This window comes from Ostrinia nubilalis, chromosome 25 (genome assembly GCF_963855985.1).
Source record: "Ostrinia nubilalis chromosome 25, ilOstNubi1.1, whole genome shotgun sequence".
Classification (NCBI taxonomy): Eukaryota; Metazoa; Arthropoda; class Insecta; order Lepidoptera; family Crambidae; genus Ostrinia; species Ostrinia nubilalis.
The window spans coordinates 4,009,578-4,025,617 of record NC_087112.1 but is presented as its reverse complement, the minus strand read 5'-3'; the positions used below and the strand labels follow the sequence as shown (position 1 = coordinate 4,025,617).

Below are 16,040 nucleotides of genomic sequence, written 5' to 3'. Positions count from 1 at the left end.
CCATTTAGAACGTAGTTGCTCACTTAGAACGGATTTTATGAAAATCGGCCCCTAAGAGGACCAACAGGATCCACGCGTACGAAGTCGCGGGCGGCCGCTAGTTTATAATATTAGTAGACGATACTTACACAACTATGTATAATCAATTAACCCTTCATCGGCAGTCGCCACCGCACACAATGATTTCCCGCGTGTAATCATAGGAACGGATATTGTGAGCGGAGACCACAGCCTTCCAATAACCTGGCGGGAGAAACCTGGCAAACAGAACGCGGGTACCTAAGGGTTAAACCAACGTTATTAATGATTGATGACAGTGGTTAGTGTTGTCACGTTGTGGTTTATGGAGGAAAGCAGCGATTTCTTTGAACTCTAGGAATCTTTGAATACCTATTTTTTATTTATTTCAAATCGTTACACAAACATCTGTTTTATACAGTTATTGCAGTCAATTTATATCAGTAGACTTAACTAGGTAGTACCTTGGTACTACCTACTTATTCTGTGGTAGCGGCCTATTCCCTAACTAAACTAACGCCCGTTTTCACAAACATTACTATGAGGTCTCACAGTGCGCGTGGACGCACAGGGTCACACATGAACCAATCATAGAGCTCTATTCAACGCTGTGCGTTCGATTTGCTGCTTCACTTAGCAAGTATCGTTTGTGAATACGGGCGTTAAATACAACCTACTTGAGTTTGAAGTTGAGTGTATTTTTAAGAATCAAACATACAAATTAAAATTAATAATGTCATCATTGTACGAGTATAATTGTTAATAATAAGGCAAATGATGTTATTAATAATAACCAAAGTTAAATGGTATATTTGTAAGTGTCAAACCTACCTCAAAATAAACGAAAGCCGCCATTGCATACAATTAAGAAACAAAAGCGCTTCCGTGCAGCGGGGAAGAGAAAATGATGGCTGCATTTCCTCGGTAAATAGCTTTATTTAACCTCAATGAACAAAGTCGAAACCTTTTTAAAAAAATGTTCTGTTTTTAAAAAAATACGACGCAATTATTTTTTGGTGGTCTACGAACGAGATAGTGACATCTCTCTGTGTGGCATTGTTTATGAGTATAGTTCCAAAATACTGAACTGTCCTATGCATGACATTGACAGTGGGGCGCCACCGTCAATACCGGATCGCTGGTTCCGATTTTTGCCATGTTGGAAACCATATAGTTGAACGATAGTAGCGCCCCCCTGTCATTGAGTTTGGTGGGACAGTTCAGCTTGGGTCATCCTATATTTTTAATTCCTATCGAATCGTTTCTGTTGCAATGGCGTTCGATCGATTCTGGGCTGAAATTTTTTAGACAACACATTTAAAATATTGTATTTATTGACATATTTAATTGAATATAAAATACTTTTCATCCATTAATCCTCGGTGAAGGTCATTGTACCTATGTAATTAATCTCCACGATAAGTTTTACACTTGATAGAGTTATACCTAAAGTCTATCGAACAATAAATTGAAGTACAAACAAACCGAACGTGCTAAATTCGACTACCCTCCACAGAATTCTTATCAGAGCTAAGCTTTACCTCAAACTCTCAAGGAGGGATTACTCCGAGACGTCTGCAGCCAAGAGGCTGCGTCTGAGTCCAGAGGGCTACTTGAGAGGTATGAAGTAAGGGTAGACAACCCAATATCCTGGTTTTATAAAACTGTATTTAGAACTGGCGTCTAGTGCGCGTTACACAATTTTGCGAGAGTTTTTTCAAAAGGTTATAGCCAAGGGATGTGCTACATTTTAAAATTTCACCAAAATCAAAGGTTCGGACAAACCAACGCGTGCAGCGATGGCGATGGCGATGGCGACCACTGCGCGTGCAAAAGTTGTTTCACACTGCCGCGACCGCGATGGCGATCACTGCGCGTGCAGGTTGTCTTTGTCGCCACAACTGTCACGCATATTGTCACTATCGCTTATTGTCAATCGCGTGGTTTTGGGTGAATAATAACAAACAACAACTTCAAATCATTCGCGTTTATGAGCATTGAGCATAGACTAATAAAAAAAAAATTCTCGTACAACAAACAATACAAATAACACATAGCTCTTACACTAACAATCTTAAACTACGATTAAAAAATAATACGAAAAGCTAGTTAGAGTCAGAAAAAGAGAACCACCATTTGCCACGCGGGTGGAACATAGAGCAGAAGGTACCTATTAAGAAATATTTTAATAGGAATTTAACCTAATAAGAAAAAACCTCAATATTTTAAAACATCATAACTAGCTGTTAAGAAGAGATCGCTTTACAGCAATAAGACAGCATTGTGCCGTATCTTTTGTACTTTCTTTTTCTGTTCTTGTCTTGTGTGGTGTACTAAAGTGTGTTCTATCTATCTACCCCGCAATTTCAAAGGAATTGCTTGGCTTTATAATCAAAGTGCCAGGTTTATACGCGGACATGTTTTGTAAGAGGCTCCGAGCTGGAGGGCTTCCTCAGTTGAAGTGAGGAGGGATAAATGCTTGCCGTTTGTACGTCACAATGTTAAAAACCGAGTAAGTGATATTCCTTTGATCCATGAAATTCAAATGCTTAAAGTAAGTGCATGGATTGTGAGTTGCTTTATGTTGTATGTTAGCTTAAAGCCTTAGGCTGGGTTGCACCATTTTATTTTGACTCTATCAAATGTCAAAAAGCTTCAAACTCCATACAAAATACACCGGTTATCGTTATAGTTATGGTTAGAGTTTTGTGGTGCAACTCAGCCTTAATTATTTGTATAAACAATGCGATCTTCAGGCTTCATAACGTTTAATACTCGTAGCTCTGTTAAAAAGAGTGGAGTGTTTTTCATGCACTTCTGATATAAAAAAGTTTTAATGCTGATAAGTAATGAGTAATCAATCAGTTTTAAATCTGAATATTATAAAGAACAACCCAAAAAGCTCTAACTGCTGAACGGATTGCGCTGAAAGCTGAAAGTCTCACAGATAGTTAGTTACCTATTATGACGAAGGTATTTGCTAAGAAATGATTTTCCAAAAAAAAGTTTACTACTAGCAAGCCACGGGTAAAAGCTGTATAATCGTATATCGTCGCTATGAGCTTTCCTTTGACGATTTTCGAAACGACCAGGCTAGTCATATATTTGGTTTCTTTACACACGAGTCACTAAACATTTAATAATAGCCTTTATTTATACACATAATAAACATAACTGGCTCATTAATACACAAGGCTAATGAGGGAGCGACCTACTTCGATGCGGTTCCGTGTTACGAGTCAAGGAATGCTGAGCGGTGAAGCTGGTGATGTTTAAATGCGCGATGGTTCCGTATTGTTTAAAAATTCCCAGTATTAATAGACCAAAAAGGTGTTACACTAATACCTTTCAGTTAACAAAAAAAGGGGACTACCTACTTTCAAAGTTCGATGGAAGTTAAACTATATTGTTAAGTTATTAGACTGATAATAGTGACCGAGTTGTTTGGGCTACTTCTTCAAACCGTGTCGTTAACTCGCAAAATTTTATAAAGCTGTTTCACTGAACTCGTATATATGAAATTCGTGAGACTTCATGAAATTAGTTTATTTTCAGCAAGTTAGCTAATAAAGCTCCTGAGAATCTCCTGCACAGTACGCCTAGGATAGCCCACGTTAAGCTTTTATAGCGCCTTTTTATCAATTTTACGCAATAAGCCCATAGGTTTGTCGTCTAAAATCATCGATAAGATTTTATCACGGCGTTCATCCTAGCGCGGCTGGACACTAAATGCCTTAAGTGGCTTACGAGGTACCAAACCTTCGATGTGTTTTCTCTTTCAGCTCTTAGTGAACTATCATGTAGTCCACTCCCAAAAATTTAAAGCTTTGTGATCCAAATGCAGCAAAGATGCTGAAAGAGCATGCATTAACTGTGGCAGCTTAAAAAGTGTTAATTTTTTTTAAACGAAGAAAAGGGAAGATCTATCGATATATTTCTTAATCGATAAATCCTTTTACATTCATGACACCGCCACAGAACCCCAAGCCCATCTGATCAGCATTATCGCGATACTCTTGAATCTCCATACATCGCGGGCGCATCGATCTCTATTGAATCTTACATCTTGATAAATTTAGCTGAATCCAGTCAGTCTCTCTCGCGGCGCCAAGCACACCTGTACTGTGATACGCCGCTGTGTTTACAAAACGTTTTTAACGAGTTATTTTTATGAAAAAAACACGCCGCGCCGATTTTAAACTCGAACGTTACAATGCGCAGGAGTGGATTTGCTGAAATGATGGTTTAGTGTTTGTGTTCTGTGTTTTTGGATTTGTGCCTGTTTCCAGATTTGAGGTACGTTTTTGGTAATATAGGTTAATTACAATCAGCATTATGAACAATAACAGTAATTATTATTATGAGTGAATTGTTAGAAAACGAATGATTTATTTCCTGAAAAATCTGAAATACGTCTATGGAATAATTATTACTTTGAATAATCCAAAAACTTCTTTACTTGTGACTTCTTTTCTTTTTTTTCTTTTTTTTATGTGATAGGAGGCAAACGAGCCTCTACCCTAATACTATATGGGAGAGTTCGGTATATTGTACCGCCGGGTAAATTGTACCACCCTCATATTTCGTAAAGTATTTATTGAATGTCTGTAATTGCAACACTCAGCGATACACAACTAAAATCAATTAATATCGGCCATGTGGTTTTTGCCGTGACAACGAACACGTGTGTTTTATTTTGAAAAGTATTTTTTCATTGTTTTCAAGTAACTTTTGACAATACATGTTTAGTTTGTAATTTTGTTAAATTTAATCACAGGGTGTTTCTAATATATTATTTAGAAGTGTAAATTAGTGTGGATTACAATTATTTGAAACATTTTTCGGTATTTATCAGCTATATTTTTTACCGATTTTTTAAAAGCACTATCACCTAGTCGGCTAAATTGTACCACATCAAGTTGTATGGAACTTTTTCAAAGGATTTTGAATTTTTTTTATTAAATCATATTTTGAAGTTATAATAGCGTAGTTATGTTTGACTAACAATAAATGAAAGCAAAAGACTGGCAAAGTAGATTAGGTACAAGTGTGCGTTACGATAATTGGAATTACAAAACTTGTACTCAAAATCGTGATAACGTGTAAAACAATATCGATTGTCTATGTTATTAACTACTGTTCCTTTTCGTTTCCTAATTTGTTAAGAATGTATCGTATAATATTTTGCCATAGTTTTTTATAGGCTTGAAATTTATTGAAATCCAATTTAGTAACCCTGTGGTACAAATTATCGAACCGGTTGGCTAAATTGGACCGAAGCTCTGAACTCGTACTTTGTTGATTTGTGCTAAATATACAACAATCATGTTAATTAATACTTATGAAATAGTAAGTTGAATAATGTATCTTTTATTATATACCATGGACATTAGCAAAAACAAAAGAAAACTATGTGTAAAATGGGATTGAAAAAAACTGGTCCAAATTAGCGGACTCTCCCTTACAATACCTAGGTACTTTTGGTAAATACAGCCCTACATAAATAAAAGGCTAATATTAGGTACTTACTCTGCTGTCTTTAGAAAGGATTTCATTAGAAATCAACAATCAAATCAATGTTATACAAACGTTAAAGTAAGCTTATTTTAACATAAACAGAAAGTTCAACTTCAACCTCATTAGGTTACTAAAAATTACTTACAAACTGGTCTTTACTAGTAACTATTCTTTAGATTAATCAGATCTTGACATAAAACTACAGGTTAACCGCTTAGGAACAACCAACCATTACGTTGTCATTGTACTACTTTTGTGAATTTCCTTGGCTTTTCTTTGCAAAGTTGCAATCACGCTACGGTTAGGGTACAGTCACTCACAAATAAGAATATTTTAGGCCGAGTTATACCATCTTATTTTAACCGTTTTTTTAACCATAACCAGTGCTTTTTGTATGGAGTTTGATAGACTTTTGTTGAAGTTAAAGCAAGATGGTGCAACCCAGCCTTAATATTTGACTTAAAGTGGTTATATATAATTTTGATTGATCTACATTATCAATGGAAATTTTGTGTAAAGCTCTATGAAGATTTCCAAAAAGTTTTTTAGGATAATACTTTCTGTATCTACTGGGGATCGAACCCAGCACTTCTGTTTGAGTTGTGTAGAAACTTTCTAATCAGGAGAACTTGAAATACAGAATGATTGATGCGTTAAAGTAACAATTTTGTTTGATTATCTAAATTCATGAAACACATAAAGAACTGATTTTTATCACGCCCTAAAAGTCCATTTTGACATGATATTTTTTCGAAAGTTACGTTATTTTTTCACTCGACTGTACAGACCAAAGAAATAAAACGTTTTTAGCCCGTAACCACAACAATTGTGGCGAATGTAAATCAAATTAACTGCTCTCCCTTTAATGTTTTCACGAATAAATATCGCGAAGAAAATTGGCGCAAAAAATCATAAAGAACTACCGATTCACTCTAGATTCGCATACCACATAAACTTATCGAGGATATCCAATATTTACTATTATAGAGCCAGTTTTTTATAAATCGCGTATTACTTAAAAGTTAGTTCAACTAATCCTGGTGCTGCTTCATGCACAGTACGATTCAAACACAGAATCAATAATATTACCTACTTTTTAACCGACTTCAAAAAAGGAGGAGGTTGTATGTTCGGCTGTGTGTTTTTTTTTTCTATATTTAGACAATCATGTTGGTTCGCACCTCGTACTCAAACTGGGAATTTCTTTGTTGTTAGCCTAAGAATTAAACCTAGATTTTCAGAATCTTCAGATCGAACTCTTTAGCCTCTCTAGGAGAAGAATCTTGTAGAAATAACGAAACATTTTTTTATCCATGAGGAAGCTTTCAGACTGGCTCTCATCTGATGGAAAGTAATTGATCAGGCCGAAGGTGGAAGCAAGCTTCACCTGGAAAACTCAACCACAGAAAAACTGGACCTTATCTCCAACTGCCGGCACACAACAATGCTGATATTATGATCATATTGCTATAAACTTTATTTTTTTATGCAAGACAAGGCAGGTATTTGACCGCAATTGCACCTGGTGTTAAGAGAGATGCAGTCTAGGATGGTACATATCTGCTCTGTTCGCTCTCGCCGCTCGTCGTCCGATTAGTGCGAACAATTAGGAACTTCTATATCATGGCGTCTTTAGATCATTTTAACCTCTCAGAACATGAATCTCTCTAAGGTAGTGGACAAAAGGAAAATTTAGAAACGTCAACAATATTTTGGAGTGGGCAATGTTTCCCGGAAATTAATTATTTTCCCGAGGGATGTGCTGACTGAATGGTTTCCACTCGGATGAACCCGCGGGATATCCCTAGTGTAATCTAAGTAAGAGCCTCAATGCTATTTATGACTATGACTCTAAGGGTTATGTTCTCGAATGGAAGTCATTTATTCGAGACCTTATTGAGATTGTTCACGTGTGGTAAAAGGTTTGCCAAAGCAAAGAAGAAGAAATGTCTCAAAAAAGGATTGAACAAACTATTAGTAGGTAAACTGACGCAAGATACTAAGCTTAAAGCTTATTAAAGCAATAATTAATTAATTTTATCATCAAAAGAGTTTAAATTTTATCGTACTGCGTTCCGGCCCCCCGATCGCGCCGCCAACCACGTCCTCTTTTCAATGTACCGCACTGTAAGACAAGATACGCGAGCAATGCACCGCTATCACGTTTGCCGCGAGTGTATAACCAGTACTTCAGCGAGATTGACCTATTTACCTATAGCAAGGTAAAATTTAGGTTACAAGCCATTAAAGTGCTAAAAGATGCCTGATCAGTGGGTGGGTCAAACACACACACACACACACACACACACACACACACACACACACACACACACACACACACACACACACACACACACACACACACACACACACACACACACACACACACACACACAAGGAGCATAATGTATAGATGTTTTGTGTTTGATTTAATGTTTTAGTGTCAGCATAATTTATAGTTATGTGGTTATCTAAACGATTCGACATTTCCAACTCAATATGATATTCTGTGGAAATCTGTATAATTAGCTGTAAGTTTTATTCAATACTATTATAATATTACCAGTAATGTATCGCCGTTGATTTCCCAAATAAATAAAATAAAATAAATAAATAAAATTATTTAAAAAAATACTTAACACTTGGTTATTTTAACTACGGATCAAAAAACTGGGCCTAAGATAAACATGCCATGTTTGAAATGAAAAGATACAATATAAAAAACGTTTTGCATTTACTATAAGGAAGATGTCACTATTCAATTGATTTTATTAACGGGAAAAGTTTCTATAATAATAAAGTTATGTAAGTATCTTCTTATAACAAAATAATACGGCTTACTTATGATGGATGACGACTCGAGAAATACACGCACAAATAAGTATGAGTATATTATTTTTCTTGGAAAACATTGTATACTTTCACTATTATGGTGACATTATATTGTTTGTAGCCTAAGTTTTCTTTTCTATTGTAGGCTTTGATATCTTTTATTTACCGAGCCACACTTTAAATAGGGCTTCAGTAGTGGACAGTTTACGCACCATAATTTACTCTGCCATCAGCTTGTCGCATTATCTTTCTGTCACCGATTTTCCCATGTCGTCCTCCATTTACTTAATTCGGAGGACTGCTGTAGGCTGAAGTTGCTGATAATGACTAATTAGGGAAATAATCTCCTCATTAGTATCATCAGGGTTTTAACTAGACAAGAATACAGGACTTTAACCCTTCAGTTAGACAGCAACAGCCGCGTCTATTTGCGTCGCCCTTGACTCGCTTGCGACATGTCGAGACCGGTCTGCATGACTGCCCAAGATAGATAGAAATTCTAATAGAAATAAAAGAGAGATGAGATACATTTTAGGGCTAGTTTCATTTCGAACTTCAATCGTTTAACTTCGATCTCCTCCTATGTTCTTCTGATTAATTTCGTTGCGGGTCCAATGACAGTTTAACTTTCCCCCGGGACAAACTTGACTTTCACTGGTTGGGTTTTTATTGGCGGTCAAGCTGTAGATCCTGAGTACACAGGAGTTGCAGCGGTGGGAACGAGAGGTGGGAATAGTCCCGTTTAGGACTGGTCTACATGACTGGCCAAAGATAGAAATGGTAGTACAAATAGAAGAACTTAATGAGAAAAAAGATAGACGTCGGGACCAGTCTGCATAACTGCCCAAAATACACATAAAAACGTGTAGATATAGTAGAGATTATTGAGACAAAAAGATACATGTCGAGATCGGTCTACATGACCAAGATAGATAGAAATGCAAATAGAAATAAAAGAGAGACGAAAAGAGACCAAATGAACTAAATACATCATTCATTTTATTAGAGGTACCTACAATGAAAAGTTTTCCAGAATAATAAGTCTCTAGTAGGTAATTTTAATCCGATCCACTCAAATAGAAAGTCTAGACAAGTCTAAACAGACAACAGTCGGACAGATTTATCCTAGAGCCAATTCACTCTAGCAAAGAAAACAAATAGAAAACCCAAATAGAATTAGACGTGGTTTTGCAAACCAATGAGCCAGTTAGTTTTACCTATTTTACCCAAAAATTCCTTTTACCTAGCAATTCACCTTTACCATCTATATTTCAAGATAATATTAGGAATGTCAATTTTCTCTATAAATACATTTTCCTTTTCCTCTAGGTGCCTATTTGAGATGTAGAAACCACGAACTGAAGTTTTTCCCTTACGCGCATGATTTATTTGAGTGCATGAAACTCTTGTGCTTTACCTCTTAAAGCTCCTTTTAGCTTTTCACCCTTATACCGTCAACAGTAGGGTTCAAAATTGTATAAGAACAGGGGTTTACTCCAAAAACATTGTCTGAAGTCTCGAATTTTGTCATCCCTCTCACGCAAAGGGAGATACCAGCATGAGCGATGGTGACAGATATAACCGAAACTACGTAAACAGCGTTTCAGAGTAGCCCTGCTGTTGTATATCTCAGAAACACCTTTTCATCCATATTTTGTGGCCAGCAAGGTTCAGAATTGAAAACCCAGAGCTGTTCCTTGGAAAATGACTTCTTTTCTCAACTTCATATCTAATTTAGAAGCAACGTGATGAAGAATTTAAACTCTACAGAAGCAGAATCGTCTTGGACTTTTGTCTTGTCTTATACAACTAGCGCATAGAATTATTTAAAGAAAAGGAAATATTGTCCGCCATTGATACTATTGTAAAAGTGCTGCAGTGGTGAGAGAGATGTGAGAAAAGTCCCGTAGAAGTACATTTCTTTTTCTTTTGGGATTGAGGAGTTTTGAAGCAGGAAAACCTGACCGCATTGCGCTCTGAATTCATATAAAGTCCTCGGAGCTTTGTAAAATATCTAAAATTAGAGCAGTAGGTTCATTTGTCGACAGCACATACTATAATTTTGGAGGAAATACTCGTACTCGAACCTGAAAAGTCGCATAATATTGGGAAAATATGGCCATTTTCTTATTACTGCAAACACACCGTGAAAGATCTCTCACCTGGTGGAAAGAGATGACAATAGTGCGATTCTATAAAACCGTCATCTAGACATCGCAACTAAATCCGCAGTGAGTTTTTAGATTAGCATTCTATAAAGTCTATCGTCAGCACGAATTTACTCTAGCGTTACGCTTGTCGGCGCGGCAGCGGATTGAACTAATTGATCGTGAGATTTTGTATGGGATGACGTTTTAGGTTCGAAGGCAGAAGCGAGTTTCCCCCGGAATCACCAACCACAGAGTAACTGGCTATAAGTTTGTATGGGTCAACGGATGTATATATTATGGATGTTTATTACCCTTTCACGCCTAAACTACTGAATCTATTAGATGAAATTTGGTATAGGGATAGTTTGGGAACCAAGGAAAACATGAACTTTTTATCACAGTCTATGGAAGAGGGATACGGGCGATAAAGATTTTCTGGGATTCTTCTTCTTCCTCGGTCCTTCACTGATGAGGATCGCGAGTCGCGACCACATAATAGTGTTCCTCCACAGACTGTGGTCATAAGCTGTGTGGACTGCACGATTTTCTGGGATAGACATAAAATATTTACATACTCGTTTACATAATATTATTTTAATGAAGAAATCACCTGCAACACGTCTATTCAATGACGGTATTTACGTCATTCATTAATGACGGAATGACGTTTCAGCCGTCGTTCGGCACCAGAAGCCGTAAAATACGAATAAAACGAACCGATCAGACAAGGTTCATCCTTGTTATGATTGTAGTATTTTTAAGCTGTAAACTTTCAATATAGGTCATGAAAACGTATTAATAGTTAATTAATACGTAGTAGGGTGTGAAAAGAACACAGATTTGGAAAACAATACTTGTAATAATCTATGGAAGGCAAAAAATAAATAAATCAAAATAGGAAAGTGGGCTACAGCTGGATGAAAAAGTGAGAGATCGTGCTTTGCCCCAATCCTTTAGCCCAGCAGTGGCCTGCCATAAGCTAAAATGATGATATCACTATAAAAGACTAGGCAATGATAAATCGGTCGTCTGACATTGTGTTTGTTTTAACATCTGCCATATTTATTATTATCTTTGTCAATATTCAACTACTCATCTGTATTCAAAATGAATATAATGTGAATACAAATTAGTTCTAAAAACCTAAATAATTATTCTTCACCTGGATTTGTTTTTGGTCCTGAAAAAAACAAACAAAACATTTATAATTTGAATGGTCCTTCGAACTCTACCATTAAAACGTTCTACCACCAGTCTAACATTAAACTGACAGTTAAACTAATCCTCGTACTGTTTATTAACCTACAGACAATGACTGCCAGATTCCACGAACACAAACACACAAACAACAGTTTCATTATGATATTAGTGATGATGTGTGCCTAGTCTCGTTCGCAGATGAAAGATGTTGGTGAATGGTAGAGCTGGGTACACACTGAAAGCTAAAATATAACAAGACTATTCATCATCATCATTTCAGCCATAGGACGTCCACTACTGAACATTGTCCCCAATGCTTTCCATGTTGCCCGGTTGGTAGCGGCCTGCATCTAGCGCCTTTCTGCTACCTTTACAATGTCGTCGGCCTACAAAATATTGCAAGAATCCATATTCGAAATGGGAAAGCCTAGCCCAAAGTTTAAGGATTAAGGAAACCTAATATAGTCATATCTACAGTTATTTATGAGTTATTGTGAGTTTTATCATTATGTAACGCCATTGGTTTTCTTAACTAATAAATAACATAATTAAAATACGTATTGTGCTGAGTACCTACAGAGTTTTTAAAAATACTTAAGAAATTAAGCGGGAAAAAATAATATCAATAATTTTTAAAACTACACATAGGTACACATCATTGGATAAGCATACATATTATTCGTTTGTGTGTATACTTTAAGTTTTACTTTACTGCATTTATGTACTTTTTGTTCTATCTCATAAAGGCAAATGTACGAACAAACCACACATTATATTCAATAGAAATTGATTTCTATAAACATTATAATCTGAGAAGATAAAAGAAGTCATTATTGAGGTAAAAAAACTCTTTTTACTTCTTCTTCATTTCTTCTCCCAGTGTACAACCTTCCTAACATAATTCGCTATGAAGCATGACCACGTCACAGTATAGTTGTTATATCACGCATGCGTATTACTCAGCGGGCATGTGATTCAATTGTTCAATTGAACTTTCAATTGATCTTGTATCTTTCCAATTAGATCACTGTCACTGACTCTTGACACTAGGTACCAATCGATTGTCAATTGAAACACTTTGTTGTATCATTAACTGTCAAAACTTCATTACTTTATTTGTGTGGGAAAAGAGGTTTTGACGTCACTGTTTTTCAACTGTTTTGATTTTAACTGTTGTCTTAGTTTTATGTATTGATTTTTGCAATTGAAATCCGCCTTGTGAGCTAAGGACTCTTTGCCACGGAGTCATCCCGTTTTTTGCAGGAATTGTTGTTTTGCAGGATCTCGTGATTGTGATTTAAATAATAACATACACACGAACACATCCTGTTTGCAGTGTTACGCAAAAAACAAATCCGTACGAATTCAGAATTTGAATCTCAAACACACATTTGTGTGTTCACACGACAGTCCAGTTTTGCCCTGCATTACTGTATCCCACAAAACTGGGTCGCCGTGGAAAAATGCCTTAACTGTCAAAATTGACAAATTGTGTAGCAATAGAGGCTTTTCACGTCACTGTTTTTCAACTGTTTTGATGTCGATTTTTGATATCATTTCAACAACCGCCTGGTATAGCTAAGGTTTGGTGTAGTACATATTATGATCGAGGGTTCGAGGTTTCGATACCCGTACAATACACACATTTTGTTTCATAAACATACGAGAAGAGGGTAGGTATTTGAAACCAGTTTAATTGCCTTTATGCGCAGCAAGCCTTATTCATTTGCGTTTATACGAAAACTGTTTACTTCACATTTTACGGACTTCTTACATTCCGCATAACCTTCTTTGCAAAACAATTTTACTCCTGGTTTAAGAAAACTAACTAAAAGACTATAAACTACAAAAGGTTATAAAACCGAAAGATCAGAGAACCATCAAGATTATTATTAGTATGAATTTAAAAATCCACGATTCCATGCCAGATGTAAAATTGTAAACAGACGAAATAATTTATATATTTGTGTTATAGCAGAATCAAGGTTGATTACATATTTTATGATACGAATGTTACGTTTATTTAATTTTTCACGATACGCCTAAACGTGGGTTGGGCGGAGTATTTCTACGGCTTTATGGATTCCGATGAAAATAGCTTTTTTTACGGAGTTCGTTTAAAGTTAACTTTATTTCTTGAAAGTTTAGATGGGTTAACGGTTGCTAGCGTGCTTGTGTAACTACTTGTGGATTCAAAAGTACTTTTGGACATTTAAGTTTGTTGCATGTAATTTTTAGGCAGATGAACTTCAGTCTGTACTCTAAAATAATGTCTAGAATAGAATAGTGTCTAGACACTAAGATCTACAACATAGACAGATCTACTACTGTAGATCTTGGCTACACAGGAGTTGCTGGGAACGAGTGATCGGAATAATGCGTTAGAATCTAAGATTTTATTTATTTATTTATTTATTTATTATTCATTATTGAGCAATTACATATTTGATCCAAATAGCGTCCTAAATCCTCTTTAGATTTGTCTAGACACTATTGTTCTCTATACTTTATTATATCTCTATATTTATATGCTACCCTAATAATTTTAATTCTTGAGGCACATTTAAATGGGGAATCTAATTAGGTACATTGAGGTAATAGGTAAAGTAACTATAATTAAATACGTAAAACCTGTATAAGCATGAAAAAAGAAATGAACAAATTAAGCATTTGGTTTTCACTGAAATATATTTTGGTTAGGCCCAGAACAGACGGTGAAACGCAACTGCAACGAAACTGCAACTGCTAGTTACTTTTGAGTTGCATCTAAGTTTCTGCCATAGCGTCCGTTGAAAGACCACACATGACGCGACCAGTTTGAAAGTTTCAAAAGACCTTAGGGCAATAATATGAAATCACTTTGGCCGTATAAATATCGCTACAAATTAACAAAGAACAAGTACTATTAATTAAGAATATAGAACACTACATATTTCTGTCACCACGCCAATTAGAAAAAACACACTTGATTTCAAATTCAATAAATCTGAAATGAATTATAATGTAGAGTCATCATTTTTATTGCAAACTCGACTCTATTCCAACGACATAAGATGCCAGAATGTTTCCCTTAATCAACAGTACACATGCCTCTAGCATTAATCTTTGAAAGCCATAAAAACTGTCATCTGGCTATGTTCATTAGAATTAAGACAGAGTCCAAAATAGCCTTTGAAATTTCAGGAATAAACATAAAACATAACTTTACAATTTAAAATGAAATTAGTATTTAAAAATATAATAACTTGACAAACTGTGACACCTTAGTATTACGTTACAATTGTTACAAAAGAAATTAACCATTTTCATATAAAATTTTCACAGACAGTAAAGGCAGACAAGTTCCTATTCATAAAATGTGAAACTGAAAAAGTCTATGCATGCATTACAAAACGTAGTGCTCGTAGTTATAGTACAGTCAACATCAAACAAACTAGTTAAATAAAACTAATACTATACTGTACTTACACTTAAAATTTATACGCGCACTATTATTATTATTTATGTATGTATATTTTATGCAGTATAGGTTAGTGTCCGTGACTTCCACTCGGCATGGGGCACACTAAAAACCAGCGTCATGGCCTTCCTCACAGGGGGCCACGGCATATGCTGAGTGGGGGTCCCATTGCGATGGACATCGCTGTGCGACAGGGTGGCACTGCTCAGTATACTTTCTCTTCCATTGTATTTTTTATGTCACCTCTGTCTTATTTGCTTTTTTTATTTACATCTTTTGTATTTTGTGATGTCCATGGCAATAAATGTTTCTTTCTTTCTTTCTTTCTAGTTGTTTTTTTAGGTTACAGCTTTTGTAAAACTGTTACTACGAGTAGGTACATGCGTGTAAATCGTTTTCTAAAAGGAAAACTTACAGTAGGTAGTAGTATTCGATCTCTCTCTATAGGTACCTACATTTGTTTCTGTATAGAAGAGGGACAAGCTATATCTCAGGGTAATTCATATTTTTAATCCAAATTACTATGGGTACTATACCGCAGATTGATATAACTGAGTACGTTCCCTTCCAATTTCACATTAAATTACAAAGGAATAAAGTTTTTGTACCACAAGATTCGATTCTAACCACCTTTTCCACTCACACAAACGACATCCTCTTAACTTTTGAACTCAATAAAATAGACATGCATTTTCACCCGACTGTACTAGATCCACATTTTTCATTTTTGCACCTTAACTTAAAGAGTGCAAAGTTCAAAACCGATTGTAGCTTCACCATGTAGGTACATCGCTTCAGGTCAATGCACCCTTTGTGATGCTGCTATGAGTCACGTTGAGGGACTTTCATGGGATTTTCCGAAT

At 35.8% G+C, this 16,040-nt stretch overlaps 1 protein-coding gene across 2 annotated transcripts in view; it reads left to right on the top strand.

Moving 5' to 3' along the window:
• The first annotated feature begins 4,122 nt into the window (after positions 1 to 4,122).
• LOC135084146 (uncharacterized) overlaps positions 4,123 to 16,040 on the top strand; it is a 57,201-nt gene continuing 45,283 nt past the window's right edge. For both annotated transcript variants that reach the window (XM_063978891.1, XM_063978890.1), the window contains exon 1: positions 4,123 to 4,314. The gene's annotated coding sequence lies outside the window, so the exon portion shown is untranslated. The remainder of the gene's footprint in view (positions 4,315 to 16,040) is intronic.